This window comes from Dama dama, chromosome 32, assembly GCF_033118175.1.
Source record: "Dama dama isolate Ldn47 chromosome 32, ASM3311817v1, whole genome shotgun sequence".
NCBI lineage: Eukaryota > Metazoa > Chordata > Mammalia > Artiodactyla > Cervidae > Dama > Dama dama.
Window position 1 is genome coordinate 32,346,895 of NC_083712.1, and position 8,366 is coordinate 32,355,260.

Sequence of the window (8,366 nt, forward strand, 5' to 3'; positions counted from 1 at the left end):
ACCATTTGAGCCATCTGGTAATAAACTAAATTTACAGGGAAACAAGTCTTTTATCCTTTACAAAGAAGCTTATAATATAATTGGGAGGTATAATGAAAACAACACATATGTAAGCCCATTTATTAAGGCTCAAATCAAAACACTAATTACCTAACTATTTAATCTGTGGTCCATGGATTATATGCAAAATGTGGGTTTTTTTCTGAAGAGAGGGTCTGTGACTTCCATGAGTTTCTTAAACAATTCTAACCATTAACACCCCCCAAAGCTAAAAATGACTGCTCTAAAGTTTTTATCAGGGAAAAATGACTAATGTATTCTTAATGTCTGCTTCCGTTTACGTTTCTTTCTCACTGTTAGTTCCTGATTAAGTTATGCATTTTGCTTTGGTTACCATTTTTTTCTAGTCCAGACTTTTTGGGTCACAAAGTAAAGACATCACTTCAAACTGGTTTAAGCAAAAAGGCTTTTATGGAAGGCTCTCGAGGTGGCTGATGGAATCCAAAGGCATCCAGCCTGCCTTGGGACCCACAGAGGACTGGCCCAGAAAGCTGGCAGCCAGCGCCCTTCGCTTGCATTCTCTAATTGTCTGCTTGGCTGGTCGCTGAGCGAAGCAGCCACCTCTGCGGATGCGGGCCCCTGACCGCGTGCCTGCCCTCGCTCCCTATTTTCCAGTCCTCCTCCACTGCCCTGCGGTGATGACTAGCATCTCACAGCCTCAGTGCAAAACTCTCAGGGTTAGACTCTCAGTCCCACTGCTAGTCCCATCCGACTCTAGCCAGGAAGGCCGGATCCTGTGGACCGAGTGTGACTGCCCCTGGGTCTGAGCAGGGACAGCTCTCAGGAAAGGGGAGCAGAGGCCAAGGGACATCTGGTCTGTGTCTAATACTCCAGTCGACTGAAAATCAATTTGCTTGTCTGTCTACCTGACTTTCAGGATCTTTTCATTTATCCGAGTCTCTAGAATCTGAAATGAAACACCCTCATTTCCTGTGGAGAAGATAATTAAGAGAGAAAACACTGATCTTACTTTTAGATCCAAATCTCCATTATGTTATATTTATTGGAAACCAAGCCTTGAGTGATTTATGCCAGGTGATCCTGGCCACCATCACCATCACTGCCACACCCACCCTCACACTCACGAGCTGAAAAGTCGTTTAGTCACTATTGTTGCTGTCCATCCGCTCAGTGTCTGACTCTTTTCGACCTCATGGACCACAGCACACCAGACTTCCCTGTCCTTCACCATCTCCCAGAGCTTGCTCATGTGCAGCTCTTTGCAACCCCGTGGACTGTAGCCCATCAGGCTCCTCTGTCCATAGGATTTCCCAGAATGCCAGAGTGAGTTGCCATTTCTTTCTCCAGGGGATCTTACTGACCCAGGGATCAAACTCGCGTCTCTGGCATTGCAAGTGGATTCTTTACCACTGCTTCCTTGAATATTTAGCTTAAAAGTTGTCATGGTTGGCCTGTTTATTTTTATTAATCTGAAAGAGGTGGATCCCAACCTGTAGAACCACATATATATTTTATTTCACAAATCCTCTACCATTTCCAAGAGTGCTATGAGTTCTGTGTGTATGTGTATTTTTTTTAATGACTTTAAATGAATACTGCTTTGAAAATTAACTTTGAAAAAAAAAAAAAGAAAACTTTGACTATTTTCCAGTATCCGGTAGGTTAATAAAGGATGTGGAAGCCACCGTGGGGAATCGATTCAATCCGATACACCCAGGAGACCCACGCCCCATTATCCATTCACAATAGTGGGTGGCTGCTGACACTCCCTTCAGCTTCCGATTCCAGCCAGAGTCTTGCTGTCATGGCCTTCACAGGAGGGTCATACTCAGATTAATGAAGAAGTCTGGAAACATCTTCTTAATGAAGAAGTCAGGTAACATCAGTTTGTTACCTGAAAACTGGGTTTTTCTCTTGACAGGTGTCAGGCCAGAAGACAAAACCAAGCCAAAGATCAGTAGAAGGAGAGATTTATTATTACTTGCAGCAAGTAAGAACACTAGGGATCTTTCCCAAAGCAGTGTCTCTCTGAAGAGCAAAACTGGGGAAGTCTTCAGCTAAAGGTACATACATACTCATGAAGGTCTTTGAGCAGAGGAAAATTCAGCATAGAATAGAAAATTCAGTATCGGATAGGAGCAAAGATCGACAGAGGCCCAAGCTTTAGTTGATTGAAGTCAGGAGGGTCGAGTCAGCACTTTTTCTGTCTTCCACATGGAAAGGAGCCTTAGTTCCTGCAGAACTCAAAGGTATATCAACATTATTATGTATATCCCTTGAGAAAGTGCTAGGACTCTGCTTTCTCATTTCACTATTGTTTGACTGCCTTTTCTCGGTTCCTGTATTCCTTTGTTCCCTTAGCATCATTAATTACTGAGCCACGTTAAGGCAAACATTGTGGCTACTCTTAGAGCCCAAAATGACTTCTCTTATGTCGAGAAAGCCATTCCTGGTTCTCTTTCTCCAGAGACGCCCTAAACTATCAGTTTTAAGCTCTAGGGTCCTCTACCTGGGCTGTACATCAGCCCCCCCATGCTAGAACTCACAGTCTCGGATGATTAAAAGCTTTCCACGTGACACACTACCCCCAGGTTTGAAGATACCACATTTGATGGAATTTTCAGACAAAATGTGTGGCATAAATTGCAAAACAGGGTAGGTTCCCCCCTCCCCCATATTTCAGTTTCATTATAAATATGTCCCATTTAGTACAATAGTTGGAAAAAAAGACACTGCCTCAACAGGAGGAAATCACTGGTACTATTTAATTATACTTTCTACTGATTTTTTTCCTATCCATATTTTTAAATAACTGAGACCCCAGTGTGAATACACAAAGACTATTTGGTTTTATTTTATACTACTAGACACTACAAAGAAGCATTTTTCCAGGCAAGGCAGGCAGTATGATTATCAGAAAGTGAATGAAAATCCTCCCATCACTTTAAGGTCCATCCCCACCATCTACTCCTAGCCTCACCAGGTCAAAACAAGAACTCACCAAGGTGTACAATGTTAAAACACAAACGCCAACAGCAAGTCAGAACGTACTGGTTTTACTCCAGCCCCTCACCCCATAAGGGCCCTTTTGATAACAGAGCTCCATTTAGGGATACTGAGCTGCCTTCCGCTTCAGAGTCTCAGGGCCACTTGCTTTGATGTGCAGTTCGTTTTAAGGTAACTGGAAGTTCCTGAGAGGATCTATAAGTCAACAGCACAGGTTTTTGAGCCATGACCTGACCTGATGTCCCTTCCCTGCCTCTCCCACAGGCAGCATGCGTGGGGCAGACAACGGGACCCCAGCCCCAGAGGGAGCATCCGTCCCTGCTTAACCACCACCTGAGTCACGGGAGGGAGCTGCCAGCTAGAGAAGGCTTCTCCTGCCCTCGAGTGAAGGTGGTGGTCGATCCTCTTGGAGTCCTTGTTAAGAGTCCTTGTCCCTGGGCAACTGCCCTCTCTGGAAATGTAAATTCTCAAAAAAAAAAAAAAAAAACACCTAAATTCTCTTTGAATAGTTTCTATTTCAGTTAGGTTACTGTGCACAGTATTTTGCATAATTATGGAGGGCGAATCAGGGAGAAATGAAATAGCTTAGAGAAGTGATCAGATATATAACTACTTACAGGCACACACATACAGATTGTCCATAAAGTGCAAGTGTAAAGATTATATATATGTGAAAACACATTACATTATAAAAGAGAGTGAACCAGACTTCTTTCTAGACCACAATCCACCCCACCTGTCGCTTATGATCCACAGGCAGGTGTGGAAATGTCAGAGCCTGCCTCTGAAGCCCCACCAGACAATACAGATCTTCTTCATCTGCAGTGGGGTTACTTCCTGATACACCCATCATAAGTTGAAAATGCATTTAATACACCTAACCTACAGAACATCATATCTTAGCCTAGCCTACATTAAACATGCTCAGAATACTTCAGCTTGTGTGCTTAGTCGGGCTTCCCTGGTGACTCAGTTGGTCAAGAATCTGCCTGCAATGAGGGAGACCTGGGCTCAATCCCTGGATTGGGAAGATCCCCTGGAGGAGGGCATGGCAACCCACTCCAGTATTCTTACCTGGAGACTTCCCATGGATAGAGGAGCCTGATGGGCTACAGTCCATGGGGCTTCAAAGAATCAGACATTAAACACGCTCAGAACACTTATATTTGCTTACAGTTGGGCAAAATCCTACAACACAAAGCTTCTCATGTCATTCACTAACACTGTACTGAAAGAGGAAAATAGGGTGGTCGTGTGGGTCTAGACTGATTGTCAGTTACTAATTGTTCACCCACGTGATCACAGGGCTGACCAGGAGTGGAGGCTCACTGCCCTCACCCAGCATCACCAGGGAGCATGCCGCTAGTCCAGGAAAAGATGAAAATTCAGAATTTGAAGTGCGGTTTCTACTTGCTGAATATCACTTTCACACCATCCTAAAGTCGAAAGATTGTAAGAAGAACTAAGCTGAGGACCCTAGTGTACACTTAGTAACAGAGGAAAGGCCCTGCAGGGCCCAGATCAAGGCTTTCCAACTTTGCATAAAAGAGCACTGTTTACAAAGTAGAAATGAGCAGAATAATTGAACAAGAACGGCTGGTGTCTTTCAGGAAAGCCATAAATTCTTTAGAATTTGAGACAAACTAAAACTCTAACAATCGATCACTCTAAAAAAGTCATTCCAAAAATGTATTTCATTCATCAGGATGTTGCCTTTTTCCGAAAGAAACTTGAAGTGGGTTAAGATAAAGATGTGTACACGTTAAGATGAACAGAGCAGACGTGAACAGGACAAGCGGGAAACTGAGGAAAAGGAGACAACCTGACCTCAAGAACTAGCTAACCTCTGTGACTGATGATCAGACTGGGCTTCGAGAGCTGGTATATAAGGCAGCTAACAGGAAACCTGAAATGTGGTAAGGGCTCATAAATGGCCAGTGTTATCATAATTGATAACCAGTATTACATTTCTGTTCTCAAATTCCCATTTTATTTATTTTTTAATTTAGATTTTCCTTTTTTTCCTTTTGGCTGTGTTGTGCAGCTTGCAGGATCTCAGTTTCCGGACCAGGGATTGAACCTGCACCATTGGCAGTGAAAGTGCAGATCCTAACCTCTGGATCGCCAGGGAATTCCCTCAAATACCCATTTTGTTTCACCACATGAAATTGAAGCTACATTCATTTTTAAGACTTTAATTCTGGAACAAAATGTCATTGGGTTGGAATCTCCTGGTACAGCCCCACACCGAGCTCCCTCTTCTGAATCAGGATCATCTGAACCTTGCATTTCAGCAAATAAAAAGGAATGATTAAACTAGCAATGTGCTTTTCCCATACATTTAGCTCTTCCATCTCTGACTAGAAAGTTTGGAGGCAATAAGGTCCCCAGTATTTTGGTTTGAAAAACATCTCTGTGTGATTCTTGTAGCCATGACAAGTAAGAAAAAAGGACTTCCCTGGTGACCCAGTAGCTAAGACTCCAAGCTCCCAAGGCAGAGGGCTCGTGTTCAGTGCAGTCAAGGAACTAGATCCCACATGCCACAGCTAGAGATCCCCAAGCTGCAACGAAGATCCTGTGTGCTGCAATTGAGACCAGAGCAGCCAAATAAATGCGTGCGCTCAGTCGTATCCAACTCTTTGTGGCCCCATGGACTGTAGTCCACCAGGCTCCTCTGTCCATGGGACTTTCCAGGCAAGAATACTGGAGCAGGTTGCCTTTTCCTACTCCAGGGGATCTTCCTGACCCAGGGATCAAACCTCATCTTTTATGTCTCCTGCATTGGGCGGCGGGTTCTTCACCATTAGCACCACCTGGGAAGCCCTTAAAAAAGGAGGGGAAGAAAGAGTAATTTCAGTTTTTCCCATCACATATAATGGAAGGAGTCAACTGGGAGACTCTCAAAGAGTATTTCCAGTGCAGGTCAGAGAGAGAGAATTGAACCAAACGGGATTTTTCTGTTATCCTTCACCTGGATCTGAGATGCTGGCCTCAAGGACCAGCTGGTATAGCTGATGGCCCCAGCGCAGTCCCTGCAGCTCCCAGAAATGTCTCTGTTGGGGTCTCGGGAGAGTGCCACACTTTGTACAGCAGACTGTCACTGACACCAGGGGAAGACTAGCAGATTCCACCTGGGCATGAAGGCCAAGTCTCCCTTCATACGCCCTCCTTTAGCTCTTCCATTTGCCTTCTGCCAGACCCTTAGGTGAGTCCATCCTGAGATTCACCTGAGATGATACCAGAAGGTGGGTTATAAAAGCCTGCCCTCTCCCCAGACGTCTAGCACAGTGCATGATGCATACGTGCTCAGTAAGTAAATGAGAACTGAACCTCGTCCAAACAAAAATGACCCCAGTGATTCAAGTTCAGTCCAGAAGGGGAAAAAAAAAAAAATCAAAAGAGGAGAAAGAGTTGTCAAAATAATATTGTCAAAATGAGATCCCCTAGATTTTCCCATATATGAGTCCTCCTCCTTCAGTCACACTGGTTGGATGTCCCTTCATCTCTGTATTCATTCGAGCCTCCTCACCTGATCAGAAACCATCATCGGCTATTATCATTTAGTAATTCTATCTTAATGAGATTAACAAGATTGGAGGTGAGAGGAAGAACAGCAGATGGAATATATTCTTAATTGATAAGATGAAGGGAATGTGGACATGAACTGTTTGCATCATTGATCAATTAGAAAATACCCATTTCCTGAAAAAAAAAAATGTGTGGGTTCAATGCTTCTTTGTTGTTGTTGTTTTAGTCACTAAGTTGTGTCTGACTCCTTTGTGACCCATGGACTGCCAGGCTCCTCTGTCCACAGGATTTCCCAGGCAAGAATACTGGAATAGGTTGCCATTTCCTTCCCTAGGGAATCTTCCCCATCCAGAGATCAAACCCATGTCTCCTGCATTGGCAGGAGGATTCTTTACCACTGAGCCACCAGAGAAGCCCCAATGCTTCTTTACTTTTTCTCAAAAAAAAAAAACAACAAACCTGTATTTGCTTCCAATCCACCAAAATGAATGCAATTTTCCTGGATTTATCTTAGGCTAAAAACTACCCTGTCTCACTTCATTCATAGTTAAGAACCTATAAAAGCTACCTCCTGTCCACTGGAATTTTTATTTAACCAAAGAAATGAACATTAATACGAACATATACATTGTTTACATTGTGATTATGCAAAGCAGAAAATGTAAGAGTAATTTGACTTGTGGAGTCTTTTCGTTATTGTTAAATTCTCTAACCCTGCCCCACCACAACCTCACATTAAAATCTTCAGAAGTGAATTTCAAACTTCATACAAATGTATTTTAAATTTGTTTGCACATATAGAACGTGATTTCAGGATCTTCCCTGGTGGTCCAGTGGTTAAGACTTCTTCCAATGCAGGGAGTGCAGGTTTGATCCCTGGTTGGGGAGTTAAGATCCCACATGCTTCGGGGCCAAAAAAAAAAACAAAACATAAAACAGAAACAGTATTGTAAAATTCCATAAAGACTTTTAAAAATGGTTCACATCAAAAAAGGAAATCTTTTTAAAAAAGAAACAAAACATGATTCCACTTGTGATGTGAACCTAGGTATACAAGCCTTTTATGGCATTATCAGGATTGTTGTTTAAGTAAAACTTCCAGCTGACATATGGTAGTTGTTAGAGGTGCTTAGCCGAGAAGGCAGCAGCAGGCGGCCGGGTTCAGAACACGCCACTCAGGTCCTCCGATGGCCACAGGAGAGCCTTTTTCCCTGATTGCTGAGTGTTGAGACCTCTACCAATCAGCCCAACACCCCATCTCTCAGCCAACAAGCAGCAGATTCTTAAGAAGCTTTTTTCTTGTTTTTCCCCTGGAATGTTTCCACCTCAAGATCAAAGCCATGCTTGGAAATATCACTGCATGGTATCTACACTGATTTTTTTTTTTTCTTTCAGTGCAAAACAAAAAGAGTGGACTTGGCCCAGTGGTCCAGAAGCTCTTATCCAGAGACAAGTGAAGGGAAGATATAGACCCTCCTTGCTTTACGTCTGATCCCAGAGGCTCGAGCCCCCAAAGGTCAAGATGGCGGCCTCCCTCAGAGCCCTGAAGTTAGCATGCAGGCGGGGGCACCAGAGTCCTGGTCACTTGGGCTGACCGCCCCCGTCACCCTCCTCCCCACCCCGTTCTGTTTAGTCCCCCTCTGCCAGTCTCCCCTCATTGGCTTCACTGGTGAAACCTGCCCTTTAACCAGCCTGGTCCAGCCTGTGGCTGATTCCCAGCCTCTGCTCTCTGCTTGTCCTCTTCACACCCCAGTCTTCACGGCCACCACCTCCTCAGCTGCTCCCTAAACGCTGCTATTCCTTGGGTTTCT

At 44.0% G+C, this 8,366-nt stretch overlaps 1 long non-coding RNA gene across 1 annotated transcript; it reads left to right on the top strand.

The window, feature by feature from the left end:
• The first annotated feature begins 1,677 nt into the window (after positions 1-1,677).
• On the top strand, positions 1,678-5,343 carry LOC133050655 (uncharacterized). The gene is made up of 3 exons (XR_009691656.1): positions 1,678-1,897; positions 4,733-4,943; positions 5,072-5,343. It is a non-coding gene; the product is annotated as an uncharacterized LOC133050655 (long non-coding RNA).
• Positions 5,344-8,366: the final 3,023 nt, after the last annotated feature.